This window comes from Rhinoderma darwinii, chromosome 9 (genome assembly GCF_050947455.1).
Source record: "Rhinoderma darwinii isolate aRhiDar2 chromosome 9, aRhiDar2.hap1, whole genome shotgun sequence".
Classification (NCBI taxonomy): domain Eukaryota; kingdom Metazoa; phylum Chordata; class Amphibia; order Anura; family Rhinodermatidae; genus Rhinoderma; species Rhinoderma darwinii.
The window spans coordinates 48983123-48998735 of record NC_134695.1 but is presented as its reverse complement, the minus strand read 5'-3'; the positions used below and the strand labels follow the sequence as shown (position 1 = coordinate 48998735).

Genomic DNA, 15613 nt, shown 5'->3' with positions numbered 1-15613 from the left:
CTATGAAAAATAAAGGAATAGATATGTTGAAAGTCCCCATTTACTCTTTTGGATTCAGATTATAATTTTGGCGTTATTTTACAATATTGAGAAAATGCATTGAGTTTAATGGTAAATAAAATGGATAATGGAACTATTGTTATTTTGGGGAAAATAATACTAATACTACTGCTAATAATGATAACATGTATTTATTAGGCCACGTTCAGATATGGCAGGTTTGTTGCAGATTTTTGTTTCAGATTTTGCACTGAAAATCTGCAACAAGGTACAGGCCCGGGAAGAAGAGGCGCCCAGGAAGAAGAGGTGCCCGAAGGGAAGAGGAGGCGCCCAGAGACTGAAGTGGAGGAAAAAGGACCCGGAAACGGTAGGTACATATGGGGTCTGTTTTAGGAATCAAATTAATTTAGTCTGATTTGGGTATAAATTAAATTAGAAGCCTGATTACAGATGCAAATTAAATTAGGATTCTAAATTTTGGGGTCAGGTTGGAATACTGAATTAATTTATGGGTCTGGGGTCTGAATTAATATAGGGGTCTGATTGGGAGTGTAAATTTATTTAGGGGTCTGGTTGGGGGTCTAAATTAATATGAGTCTGGTTGGGGGTTTGAATTAATTTAGGGGTCTGGTCAGGGGTATAAATTCATTTTGTATCTGGTGTCTATGCAGGTGACGTGTGTGCGACAGGTGAAGAGGAGGTGATGACGACTTTGTCAAGGTGTGGAAGATCGTTGAGTCTGCAGGAGCCAGAAACAGCAGCCCGCACTGCAACCTAGTGAGTGACTCTGCTGTGAAAAAGCAGCAGCTTTAGATCAATATGTTGCCCCCATCCACCTGTCTCCCACCATCCCCTCCACAGAGCCAGAACCCCTGTCAGGATGCATATCCCCCCTGGCCCCACTCCCGCCCGTCATTTTCTGTTCCCTTAGCCATCTCCCCCTGCCCACAGAGCCACTGCACCTAGTCTCTCCCTCTTGTTCCCTGACAAAGCCCCTACCCACCTACTGTCCCTGCCCTGCCTCTCCACAGAGCCACTGCCAGTTTGCATCTCACCCCAGTCGCCCTCATGCCATTTCCTGTTATTGGGGGAGCCCCACCACTTTAACTGTATGGGGCCCTAACGTTTCTGATGGCGTGTAACAGGTGAGAGGGGGTATAGGATGATTACTGCCCCGCAGAGGAAATTGCACAGCGAGAACTTGAGAAAACAGAGGCACAATCTTCACGGTTACAATATTTGGTACATAATCTTGGCGGTTTCACTAATAAATAGTTTCTATACTTGGCAGTATCTGATATAACTGGTGAGAACGGGACATGGTGTTGGCTAATGGTTCAGTATTAAGTTAAACTTGTGGTGCGATACGCCATTCAGCCCAGCAATACAAAGTCTTTTTGGATCAGTCACTTGGTAGCTTGCGTCCTACATGGCAATCTCAACTCGCCCTGCCCGGCTATCCAATCTGGCAGGTCTCGTCCTGCCCGGCTATCCAACAGTGGCACAGGCCCCCTTGGCAAATACACCCACTCTGTACCGACTTCTTTCTCCCTCTCCTGCTTATCCGACACACATCACTCTTTCTGTCTCTCTCCTCCATCACTCACCAACTGTCACTATAAAAAAAAATCATTGTTATTTTCTTTTTTAAAGACTAGGCTCCTCCCATTTTATTTTTTTAAAAGGGGCCGCACGTCGCAATTGACCTCTGATGCTAATGTGCAATCACAGAGTGCCATCTGTACAAAATATATAGTGCTCTATGGAAAATTACCTTTTATCCTATTACAAATACAGTTGCATTACATAACATGACATTAGGTGCTTAACATATATACACTCTACAATTCCCCCCGATTTTAGTAGACGCCGTCCTTGACACCTCCTCAGCAGCATTGCGCCACAGCACAGGAAATTGACTTAGGTAACTTGGAGGGAGTCTGAATAAAAGAGTGCACCTGGATTTCTGGCTGCGGCTGTACACTCATGGTGCACTCAACTGAGATACGGTCACCTTTTTCTGCAGTCATTTTTTTTCTTCGGTTGCAATATATAACCTGTGGATGCCTCACTCCTTCTAAAGCAGCAGTAGTGCCCTGCACGGGCGGAATCTCAGCTCTAGCCGCTGGTGACTCTATATAGTCTTGTTCCCAAGTTGGACTCGGTAGTGGAGAAAGCTGCCATTTAGTCCAGTAGCCCGTCTGAGCATAGGGCTTTTCCATCTCATTTAGTCTTGGTTACATCAGCCGCCCATTTGCCTCAGCCGATCCTTACCGACTACACCAAAATGTAACAGGTGAGAGAGAGTTTAGGATGGTTACTGACCCGCAGAGGAAATCACACAGCAAGAATTTCAGACGAGACAGGTATAAGATGCTGAACAGAACTTTACTCCAGCACAGGCACAATCTTCACGGTTACAATATTTGATACATAATCTTGACGGTTTCACTAATAAATATTCTCTATACTTGGAAGTTTCTGATATAACTGTTGAGGACTGGACATGGGGTTGGCTAATGGTTCAGTTTCAAATTAAACTTGTGGTTCAGGGGATATTTGTTCTCATATGAAGTCCTGAGCTGGCGATACGCCATTCAGCCCAGCCAATCTCAACTCGCCCTGACGGATTCGGTGCCAATGGTTTCAGTTTGTCTCCGTTGTGCATGGATTTCGTCATTTTGACAGTATCAATACCGTAGTCGATTACGGTATTCATCCCATCAAAGCAGCGTAACCCTTGCACAACGGAGACAAACTGAAACCATTGGCACCAGATCCGTCACCATTGAAATCAATGGTGATGGAAACGGAAACCTACGGTTTCAATTTGTCAGTCAGGGCTCCATTCTGACGGAAAGCTCAGACGGAACGTCAGAATGGAGCCCTGACGCAGATGTGAAGCCTAGTGTGCCTTCACAGAGTCCCGTCTGTACAAAATATATCGTGCTCTATGGAAAATAACCTTTTCTCCTAACACAAATACAGTTGCATTACATAACATAATATGTAATAATAAATAATAAAATAGCAATAAGTGGGTTCGGAGCATATCTTATTTTTAAATCCACAGCATGCCTGGTATATTGTGGATTTTCCATGGAGTTAAATCCCGGATTTCACCCTTAGGGTATGTGCACACGGTAGCAGGCTTTTACGTCTGAAAAGACAGACTGTTTTCAGGAGAAAACAGCTGCCTCGTTTCAGACGTAAATGCTCCTCCTCGCATTTTGCGAGGCTTCTCTGACAGCAGTAAATCTTGAGCTGCTCTTCATTGAGTTCAATGAAGAACGGCTCAAATTACGTCTGAAAGAAGTGTCCTGCACTTCTTTTGACGAGGCTGTATTTTTACGCGTCGTCGTTTGACAGCTGTCAAACGACGACGCGTAAATGACAGGTTGTCTGCACAGTACGTCGGCAAACCCATTCAAATGAATGGGCAGATGTTTGCCGACGTATTGTAGCCCTATTTTCAGACGTAAAACGAGGCATAATACGCCTCGTTTACGTCTGAAAATAGGTCGTGTGAACCCAGCCTTACAATACAAATCCACATCAAAATCCTGAACATAACGGGTATCTGGCGATTTTGAAAAGCATGCAACAAATCCGTAGCGGATTTCACTGCAGACTCACATCGGATTACTGGCAGAATCTGCGGCAGATTTTTTTCCACCACATTTGAACTCACCCTTACTATTAATTAATATTATTAATAACATTATTATTACTATTATTATTTTTTATTATTATTATTATTATTATTATTATTATTATTATTATTATTTCTTTTCCTACAAAGATGATGTCAGATGCAAAGATTTCTTTATTGCATTCAGGTCTCAATGAATGTAGTGTTACACTGGAGGAACATTTTAATGTCCGAAATCACTCCCACATTTTATAAAAACATCTTAACACTTTCTAACATTTCATTTATAAGGGTATATTCTTGTAGTGGCGTGTAGTTCTGAGGAAGGGGCTGACTAGCCTTAAAGGGGTTTTCCACTACTGGACAACTAATGACCTATCCACCGGATAGGTCATCCGTATATGATCGTTGGGGGTCCGACACCCGGATCCCGCACCCATCAGCTGCTCTGGCTGCCTTCGGGCACCAGACGTTCATGCCAGAAACAGTTGGCTCCAGTCACGGAATAGCGGCCGAGCTGCAGTACTGGTTTCAAGTCAATAGGAGCGGTCCTGCAGTTCTGCAGCACGACCGCCATGCAATGTACAGAGCCAACTGCTGCCGGCTCCGTACACTACATAGTGTGCAATGACATCCGGTGCCTGCAGGCAGCCGGAGCAGCTGATTGGTGCGGGGTCCAGGTGTCGGACACGCACCGATCATATAGTGATGACCTTTACCGGTGGATAGGTCATCAGTTGTCTGGTAGTGGAAAACTCCTTTAGAAGAGGACTTGTCATCTCTCCTGACATGTTTGTTTTAATAAATACTAGTATTCACCATAATATAACAATTCTCGGGCATCTTTTCTTATAACTCTGCATTGGGACGTTCCTCTGTTATTCCTCCTAGGAATGTATGAATACATGTACAACTGGATGTTACTATTCCCCTTGTCATAGACGTGTGTCCCTACACAGTCTCACTCTGTCAGCACTGATTGGACATTGTCAGTTTGTGTAGGGACACACCCCCAGCTGTAACACCCAGTTGTCAATTTATTCAAACATTTCTAGGAGGAATAACAGAGGAATGGCACAACGCAGAGTTCCAAGATAAGATGCTCCAGAATTGTTATTTCATGAGGTATGCAAATATTTACTAAAACAGAAATGTCAGGAGAGGTGACAGGTCCTCTTTAAGACGGTCATATAGCTAATCCGAATGGGTATGTTAATTCTATAGAGAGAGAAGGATAAGTGATTGCCAGACACTTTTGAACCGAGTATCAGACAATTAATAAATGTTGTTTAACCTCTGTCCTCCCCGCGTCCGCCTGTCTATCGCTCTAGCAGTTTATGGGTCAGTATGGTCATATATTCTTCAGATCCTTGTTGTCTGTATTGATGCAGATTATTATTGCACATGTCCTTATATACAATCATTTGTACATTCTCGTCTGCATCTGTATGATATACCTTATCTGATCCATGCATATGCTGTTTCTCACCTTATGTGCATGAGTTTCTGATGTGCGTCCTTCTTTTAGTGCCTGTGGACCCTTTTAGACGCCCTGTTTTAGTATTCTCAATAAAGATTACATTTTATATTTGATACCTTACAATTGCGCATTGGATCTTTCTTCGTTTTTTGGTTTGGTCATTTAGTCTGGATGCAGGCAAATATATACTAACTGACTTTTTTTGCTCAAGCCCCTAACAAAACAATTTTTTGACACATATTATATGTATTTGGTGGGTGATCACTACTGTATGATGTAGAAGTGATCGCAGGATTGCAGGTTCAAATCCTCTAGTGGGACCCCAAAATGGTGCAAATAAAAGATTGTAGCATTGTGAAGGAGTAAAATAGTCGGCGGCATTGCTCAGTTAAATATACTGTAATTTATTGCTCCCTGTTATCAGCTATTTCAGGCTGGGGAAAGGCTGTGTAGTTTTCCTAATTGGAATCACTGACAGGAAGTGCAAAAAAATCCCTTCCCCCATGGCCCTTTACCTCACATACATACCTCCCATACATACCTCCCAACCATCCCGGATCCGACAGGACAGTCCCGGTTTCTCACCGGGGTCCCTCCATCCCGGGCGGTCTGCAAAATGTCCCACTGGGCGCTGCAGCTGTATCAAAACAGCTGATCGCTGCTGACAGGCGCCCTGCATGCCAGACGACTGCAGCAGCGATCAGAAGAAGGCAGGAGTCTTGCGGCGGTGTTCTCACTGGGATCGATGCCGGCATGGGAGTGGACCAGTCCAGTCACCTCACCTGTCATCTGACCTCACCGGTCAGGTGACAGGTCAGGTGACTGGACTGGTCCACTCCTGGGCCGGCATAACTCCACTGCAAGACTCCTGCCTTCTGACAGTGAGTAACGTCAAAGCAGAGTGGAGAGTGGTAGCAGTAGGCTACCTCTACCGCTCTCCACTCTGGTGGCATTGTGGCACAAAGTATAAGGGGGTTGTGTTGCGCTACCTACAGGGGGGCTGTGTGTGGAGCTATCTACAGGGGCGCTGTGTGTATTGCTATGTACATGGGGGCTGTGTCTGGAGCTATCTACAGGGGGGCTGTGTCTGGCACTATGTACAGGAGGGCTGTGTCTGGCGCTATGTACAGGGGGGCTGTGCGTGGAGCTATCTACATGGGGGGCTGTGTGTGGAGCTATCTACAGGGGGCTGTGTCTGGCGCTATGTACAGGGGGGCTGTGCGTGGAGCTATCTACAGGAGGGCTGTGCGTGGAGCTATCTACAGGGGGGCTGTGTCTGGCGCTATGTACAGGGGGGCTCTGGTGGATGATTTTTCAATTGACCGGTAGCAGAGTTACACAACTGGAAAAAAAATCCCCATCATGTTTCTCTGCTACCTGTCAATTGAAAAGTCATCCACTACAGGGTCTCCCTCTTGACTTTCATTGTTCTCAGCCTTTTGGTTTGTCCTGCAGCTGCTGCTGCGATGAGCAAATGTTATACCCAAGTTAGGAAAAGTAACACAAAGACGACATAACCGGATCCATAATATCTGTGATATCCAGACAGGCTAGAGATCCACAGTGAAAATGTTCGCTTGTTATTTGCAGAAGGATCTGACCGTGATTTGATGTGTTTATGCGGAATATTGGGGGTGGTTACGGGCGCGGCTTAAAATGTCCCTCTTTTCCGAATTCAAAACTTGGGAGGTATGCACATATAATCATCTCTGAGAACCTCCAGGAATATTTCATACATAGGTGTAGACAAGTAGCGAGCAGGAATGTCGGGAGGGACAGATGACTTAAGCCTAAAGAGCGTGATGTAAATGTTCTACAGCATTCAAGCTCCATAAGGAATCAAAGCAAGTTTAAAAGAAAAAATAGATTTGGCCATTGTGAAAATGTGTAAAAACACTTAATAAATATGTTGCATTTTGCTCCTCGTATACATCAGATCCAGTTTATCCGCTTAAAAAACATGGTGTAGCATTCATATAGGAACGTGGTGATGTTAAGCAGCTCCTGGAAGGGGCCGTCACCTCATTTTTATCTTTGCTATGGGGGAAGCAATGGCAGTCATAATGCTGTAAACTACTAGGCCCTTCTAAACTTTACCTGCCCACCAGTCTCAGACTTAGGCTATGTTCACACGGAGTATTTTGGGGGAGGAATATCTGCCTCAAAATTCCGTTTGGAACTTTGAGGCAGATATTCCTCTCCCTGCACGCCGATTTTCGCGGCAATTATCGCGCCGTTTTTTGCCCGCGGCCATTGAGCGCCGCGGGCATAAAACAGCGAGAAATACACTTTCTCCTGCCTCCCATTGAAGTCAATGGGAGGTCAGAGGCGGAAGCGCCCGAAGATAGGGCATGTCGCTTCTTTTTCCCGCGAGGCAGTTTTACTGCTCGCGGGAAAAAGACGCCGACGCCTCCCACTGAAATCAATGGGAGGCGTTCTCGGGCCGTTTCTGCCGAGTTTTGCGACGCGGTTTCTGCGTCAAAAAACTCGGCAAAATACCCCGTGTGAACATAGCCTTAACTTTACAGAATTTTCTAATCTCCTTTCTCCAAGGTTTTAGTTCACATTCATGGATAACTTGAGTATTTTCATCGCTATCACCAAACCGACGCACATCAATTTTGGAAACAGGTGCCATAGCTGTGGATTTCCCATGCGAATGAATAGTAAAATGGATTATATGGCATGAGGGAGTCTGGGCAGAGGGTGTATTGAAGCACGATGAATGGCAGGATTAAGCCGCGTCCAGCAGAGCTCTCTATAGACAGACAACTGTTGGGTTACACGCCCCAGTAACCACACCGATCTCTCCCAGACACAGGATGCAGACAACATCTGAAGTCCATCTCAACTCCAGTCCTCATGTACTCGACAGGTTATGTTTTTAAGATTTCCTTAGTATTAAAAAGGTGATATAACTATTGTCAGGGCATCAGGAATTGTCCTCTCTGTGGGATATCCTTAAATCATGACATGTTGGGATTACTTAGGGTTGAGAAACATTGTACTATTCCACTTTGTTAACTCTAAACAACAAGGGGTAGACATACCCGGCTGCACAGGGGCCCAGAAAAAAGGGGCGCCCAGCAGCCAGCAGTAGGTAGACAATGGCTAAGAACTCCGCTGTGAGGTGAGAGGGGCTTAGAAAGGGGTTTCCTACATTCTATGTTTCAGACAAAGCAGGTGGGGTGTGACTTAGCACCACAAATGGGCAGGGAAAAGCACACTTGAATTGGTATAATTTGGTGCTCTGATCCGTTTTTAGATCAAAATAAGGATAAAAATTGATCCGTCAAAAACCGAAATTGAAATCAATGGGAATTTTAATTGCATCCGCTAGCATCCGTTGACATCCGTAATGTTAGTCATCCATTTTTTTTACGGAGATAAAACTGCAGAGTATAAGACCCTTTTCTCCGTTCAAAAAAAGCATGTCTAACGGATGGATGATTTTTATCATTGGTGTCAATGTGAAACGGATACAAACAGATTGAAATCCATTTGCATCCGTTATTGTGATTTCAATGGGATTTTTAACGAATCCATTTTTATTCTCATTCTGATCTAAAAACGTATTATACAATGCAAGAGTGAACTTGGCCTAAGCATAATGTCCTTAGCAGGTTACCTACAAAAGAAAGCAGATAAGCATTAAGTGTATTGAAGTGTTTAATTGATTTTTATAGTGTGAGTGATATATGTGTGTTGCATTAGCAAAATATGTCCAATATATGAGAGAAATATACAACTCGTATGAATAGTCTGTGTGTGGCATATGTCTTTGTAAGCAGGTGTGTGCATCTTGTGTCCAGTATGTGAGTGGCATATGTCCAGTATGTAATTGACTTGTGTGCAGCGTGTGTCTGATGTATGAGTGGCATGTGTCCAGTATGTAATGGGCTTGTGTGCAGCGTGTGTCTGATGTAGGAGTGGCATGTGTCCAGTATGTAATGGGCTTGTGTGCAGCGTGTGTCTGATGTAGGAGTGGCATGTGTCCAGTATGTAAGTGGCTTGTGTGCAGCGTATGTCTGATTAATGAGTGGCATGTGTCCAGTACGTAAGTGGCTTGTGTGCAGCATGTGTCTGATGTATGAGTGGCATGTGTCCAGTATGTAAGTAGCTTGTGTGCAGCGTGTGTCTGATGTATGAGTGGCATATGTCCAGTATGTAAGTGGCTTGTGTGCAGGGTGTGTCTGATGTATGAGTGGCATGTGTCCAGTATGTAATTCGTTTGTGTGCAGCGTGTGTCTGATGTTTGAGTGGCGTGTGTCCAGTATGTAAGCGGCTTATGTGCAGCGTGTGTCTGATGTATGAGTGGCATGTGTCCAGTATGTAAGTGGCTTGTGTGCAGTGTGTGTCTGATGTATGAGTGGCATGTGTCCAGTATGTAATGGGCTTGTGTGCAGAGTGTGCCTGATGTATAAGTGGCATGTGTCCAGTATGTAATTGGCTTGTGTGCAGCGTGTGTCTGATTAATTAGTGGCATGTGTCCAGTACGTAAGTGTCTTGTGTGCAGCATGTGTCTGGTGTATGAGTGGCATGTGTCCAGTATGTAAGCAGCTTGTGTGCAACGTGTGTCTGATGTATGAGTGGCATATGTCCAGTATGTAATTTGTTTGTGTGCAGCGTGTCTCTGATGTTTGAGTGGCATGTGTCCAGTATGTAAGTGGCTTATGTGCAGCATGTGTCTGATGTATGAGTGGCATGTGTCCAGTATGTAAGTGGCTTGTGTGCAGTGTGTGTCTGATGTATGAGTGGCATGTGTCCAGTTTGCAAGTGGCTTGTGTGCTGCGTGTGTCTGATGTATGAGTGGCATGTGTCCAGTATTTAATTGGCTTGTGTGCAGCGTGTGTTTGATGTATGAGTGGAATCTGTCCAGTATGTAATTGGCTTGTGTGCAGTGTGTGTCTGATGTATGAGTGGCATATGTCCACTATATAAGTGGCTTGTGTGCAGCGTGTGCCTGATGTAGGAGTGGCATGTGTCCAATTTGTGAGTGGCGTTTGTGCACTATATGTCCAAAGCGTGAGCAACATGGGAGCGACTAATGTGTTAGTGGGGTATGTGTGGCATGTGTTAAATGTGTGAGTGCTGTGTGAGAAGCATGACCTCTATATAGAAAGAATTCAAGTTATACAGTTTGATTTTTATTAATGTGTGTGTATAAATAAAATATACATATGGCCAAAAGTATGTGGACACCGCTTCTAATTATTCAGTTCAGGTGTTGAAGTCACACCCAGGTGCATAAAATCACGTACACAACCATGCAAACTTCAAAGACAAATATTAGTAGTAGTAGTATGGGACGTACTGAAGAGCTCAGTGACTTTAAACATTGCACTGTCACAGGATGTCACGTTTGCCACAATTCAGTTTGTGAAATTTCTGATCTGCTATATCTGTAGCATCTGTTGCAGCACAACAGAGTTACAAACGGCTTCTGTAAGTGACATCAGCAGAAGAACTGTGCGTCAGAAGCTTAATTAAATGAGCTTCCATGGTCGAGCTGCTTCACACAAGCCCTAGATCACCATGCACAAAGCCAAGCATCGGCTGTAGTAGCGTAAAGCATGCCGCCACTGGGCTCTGGAGCAGCGTGTTTTCTGGAGTGTTAAATGTTTTACTTTCTGGCAGTCTAATGGACATATCTTAGTTTGTTGGATGCCAGGAGATCACTACCTACCAGAATGCATAGTGCCTACTTTACAATTTAGTGGAAGAAGATTGTGGTCTGGGGCTGTATTTCCGGGTTTGGGCCCCTTACTTCCCGTGAACGGTAATGTTAATGTTTCAGCATACAATTACATGTTGGACAACTTTATGCTTCCAACATTGTAGGAACAGTTTGGAGAAGGCCCTTTTCTGTGCCAGCATGACTGTGCCCTAGTGCACAAAGCAAGGTTCATAGAGACATGATTTGACGAGTTTAGTGTGGTAGAACTTGACTGGCCCGCACAGAGCCCTGACTTGAACCCCATCCAACACCATTGGGATGAATTGGAATGCTGATTGCGAGCCAGACCTTCGCGTCCAACATCAGTGACTGACCTCACAAATATTATTCTGGATGAATGGGTAAAAATTCTCACAGACACTCCAAAATCTTGAGGCAAGCCTTTCCAGAACAGTGGAGGCTGTTATAGCCAACTTCATATTAACACCCATGATTTGTAATGGGATGTCCATCAAGCTTGTAATGTAGGTGTGATGTCTAGGTGTCCATATACTGTAGTTTGGATCTTATAGTATACATATGTGTGTGATATATTATGTCTTTGCGTAGCTTTGTTGCCATTGAATGGAACTGGGCCAAGACTCACTTCTTACACAATGGCCCTTTGCTGTTAGTGTCCGTCCCTGTGACCAACAGATGTAGTTTTGAGGTGTAATAAGGCAATTATTGGGCCCTGTATCATATCATTAGTTAATCTAATCCTTGATTTCTTAGTTAAGACCACATGCACCTAATTTTCAGACTGCGGATGTTCTCCAGTACCATAGCTGCAGATGGGTGGGGGTAGTACGTTTTTCATTTTTATGTGTCCATATAGTAGCCTATATAGCTGCATATTTTGTTTCTAGAGATCAATATGTGTATTGTATGCAACATACAGCACGTTGCAAAGTAAGAGAACCCTTAGTTCTCTGTTATTTAGTTATATGAACCGCAAACAGTGCCTGGTATTTGCCACCACTATAGTGCACCACCCCCTATAGGGAGAAAGACGACATGATGTACATTGTAGAAGACAAACTTAGGCTTTATTCAGACGAACGGGAAAAACGTCCGTGCAACGCGCGTGATTTGCACGCGCGTTGCAGGGACCTATATGTGTCTATGGGGCCGTGCAGACATGTCCGTGATTTTTCATCAGCGTGAGTCCGCTGAAAAAAAGTTACGACATGTCCGTTCTTTCGGCGTTTTGCACGCATCACGCACCCATTGAAGTCAATGGGTGCGTGAAAACCATGCATGCCGCACGGAAGCACTTCCGTGCGAACTGCGTGATTCGCGCAACAGCTGTCAAAAGGATGAATGTAAACAGAAAAGCACCACGTGCTTTTCTGTTTACAAACATCCAAACGGAGTGTCTTTGAGATGAGCGAACCCGGACAACTGAACCGAACTTCACCGGGTTCGGCCGAACTCATTTTGGCCGAACCCGGCAAAAAAATTTCCGGTACGCGACGTCAGGAGATAGTCACTGTCCAGGGTGCTGAAAGAGTTAAACTGTTTCAGCACCCTGGACAGTGACTTCCGATCCCAATATACAGGAACGTGTAAAAAAAAAAGAAGTTCTGACTTACCGATAACTCCCGGCTTCTTCCTCCAGTCTGACCTCCCGGGATGACAATTCAGTCCAAGTGACAGCTCCAGCCAATCACAGGCCAAGCACAGGCTGCAGCGGTCACATGGACTGCGGCGTTATCCAGGGAGGTGGGGCCAGATGTCAAGAGAGGCGCGTCACCAAGGCAACGGCCGGGAGGGAAGTTCTCGGTAAGTACGAACTTTTTCTTTTTTTTTTAACAGGTTTCTCAATATTGTGATCGGCATTCACTGTCGAGGGTGCTGAAAGAGTTAACTGCCGATCAGTTAACTCTTTCAGTACCCTGGACAGTGACTGACGTCGACTAGACTCATCTCTATGATGGCGGCTGCGCGAAAATCACGCAGCCGCGCATCATACACGGATGACACACGGAGCTGTCAAGTGGTTTTTGCGCGCGCAAAACGCCACGTTCGTGTGAATCCAGCCTTACTCCGAGGTATAAAGAGTCAGTGCCCAAATCATTACATTCCTGTCATTGCTGTGAGACAGTAACCAATATCCCTGTGTTGTCCCTCCCTAAGGCTGGGTTCACACGACCTATTTTCAGATGTAAACGAGGCCTCGTTTACGTCTGAAAATAAGGCTACAATACGTCGGCAAACATCTGCCCATTCATTTGAATGGGTTTGCCGACGTACTGTGCAGACAACCTGTCATTTACGCGTCGTCGTTTGACAGCTGTGGGTATGTGCACACGGTAGCTGTCATTTACGTCTGAAAAGACAGACTGTTTTCAGGAGAAAACAGCTGCCTCGTTTCAGTCGTAAATGCTCCTCCTCGCATTTTGCGAGGCTTCTCTGACAGCCGTAAATTTTGAGCTGCTCTTCATTGAGTTCAATGAAGAATGGCTCAAATTACGTCTGAAAGAAGTGTCCTGCACTTCTTTTGACGAGGCTGTATTTTTACGCGTCGTCGTTTGACAAATGTCAAACGACGACGCGTAAATGACAAGTTTTCTGCACAGTACGTCGGCAAACCCATTCAAATGAATGGGCAGATGTTTGCCGACGTATTGTAGCCCTATTTTCAGACGTAAAACGAGGCATAATACGCCTCGTTTATGTCTGAAAATAGGTCGTGTGAACCCAGCCTGTGAAACGACGACGCGTAAAAATACAGCCTCGTCAAAGAAGTGCAGGACACTTCTTTCAGACGTAATTTGAGCCGTTCTTCATTGAACTCAATGAAGAGCAGCTCAAAATTTACGGCTGTCAGAGAAGCCTCGCAAAATGCGAGGAGGAGCATTTAGGACTGAAACGAGGCAGCTGTTTTCTCCTGAAAACAGTCTGTCTTTTGAGACGTAAATGCCTGCTTTCGTGTGCACATACCCTTAGTCATGAAGCCACGGTAAAATTTAAACCCAGTCTGAGCAACTCTACCCAGTCTTCGTTTCAACCCTGCCTTAACATCATATGGCTGTTTTATGGAGTAAGTGCCTTGACCATCTCCACTCCTCCTCTTGGAGGTTGCAAGATTTTCCAAATGCGAAATCCATAAAACTTTAAAAATATTTCTTTATTGATTTGGTAATTTGGCCGTGCCGCAAATGTTCATTTTCCAAGAGGTAAACTGGATCATAATTGCAGAGTGAACCTAAGAAGACCAGACACATCATAGGAGAAGAGTTTCCAATGAAAAAGCAAGATCCTCTGCAAAAAGGGCTGACTGAATTTTCCCCCTTTGATTTCAAGTTGAGGCAGAGACATTTTTTTTCCCCAAGCCGCTCACAGAAAAAAAAAGTGGCATGCTCTTTCTTCGAGCAGTGTCTGCCTCTGACCACTCATTAAAATTAATGGGAGGCCGAAAAAAACTAGTTTGGAGTGTTTTATTTGCAGCGATTTTTGCTTGCAGTTTTTGCATTAGATTCAACGGCTGCGGGCAAAAATCGCTGTAAAAACGGTGGAGAAAAAAGGAATTTTGAGGCAGATTTTTTCTGCCTGCAAAAAAAGTCTGTGTGAACTGGGCCTTATTCTTTGGAGCCTCAGGACTCACTCTATCAAGTAAACAGCACCAGCCATATATTTTGCACATTTACTACCATTTCCTTGATATTTCCCGACTCATTTCTATATTTATTCATTCAGGGTCAAGACTACAACATCTGCATTGAAGACCTTCCTCTCTTTCTGTTGGAGCTCCTTCCTGCTTTCTTCTGACAACTGCTCAATGTCTAGGTAGGGACATCCTGACAGCCGCAGAGACTTCCACTATAGACTATAAAACTAAAAGCACTTGAAAAATTCCACTGTCAAAGAATACTACACTGTAAGCCAAACCATATTCTCAATACTAAATCTGGAACTTGCCATATACACAAAAATGTAGAAGGGTTATAACGTTGAAATACATGGTACTGTAATGCCCATGTTATTAAACAAAGCCATTATTGCAATATCAGGTGACTGAGAATTAATATTTTCTTTTAATTCCAATAAATTATGTCACCATATTTTTTTTTTTATCTATTCCTTCTCAGCTTTCAGAAGGCTATCAGGTTATTAAATGAACAATCCAGCCAAAACGTTTACACTGATATACTGTTGTATGCCTGGTATAGATCCTGAAGGATCAGCAAAAAAAGAATCCCTGTGTCATGCGCCTCCCCCTCAGGGCCTGTCCTTGGAACATTACAGGATGTCAGTTTTGCCCGGAGTGTTATTTTAAATGTCACGATTTGAAGTGACCAACCGGCTTGATCTACATATTGACATGCCATAAAAACATGGCAAGAGATAACATTGGTAGCGTTCTGTGGGTTAAGACCTACACCGATTGCTAGAACCAAGGTACCCCATCACATAATAGTCCCATTCATTGACATGAACTGTCATCATGAGCTTTGAGATCTGGATGCAGAGCTGCCCATAGTATTTCTAGCACCCCCTGACAGCATTTTGGACCACCTTCTAATTTTTACTTCTGGGGGCACAAGAGCCAAGCAGGGAAGAGCACATTGTAAGCATTTGCTCACTTATAAGTACTTACAGTTTATATTTGTGTCGCGTGGCCGACCTGGCAAGTGATGAGTCCAATGATATGCATGATATTCCCCGACTGCCTCTTCCCGCCCTCCAGCCGCTGATTGACACATTTCTCCATATGCACAGTGTCAATTAGTGGCTGGAAGACAGGGGAGGTGGAGGGGGA

The 15613-nt window shown here is 44.4% G+C and overlaps 1 long non-coding RNA gene across 1 annotated transcript; it reads left to right on the top strand.

The window, feature by feature from the left end:
• Positions 1 to 272: 272 nt before the first annotated feature.
• LOC142660359 (uncharacterized) lies at positions 273 to 14855 on the top strand. Its single transcript, XR_012850469.1, has 3 exons — positions 273 to 367; positions 672 to 777; positions 14551 to 14855. It is a non-coding gene; the product is annotated as an uncharacterized LOC142660359 (long non-coding RNA).
• Positions 14856 to 15613: the final 758 nt, after the last annotated feature.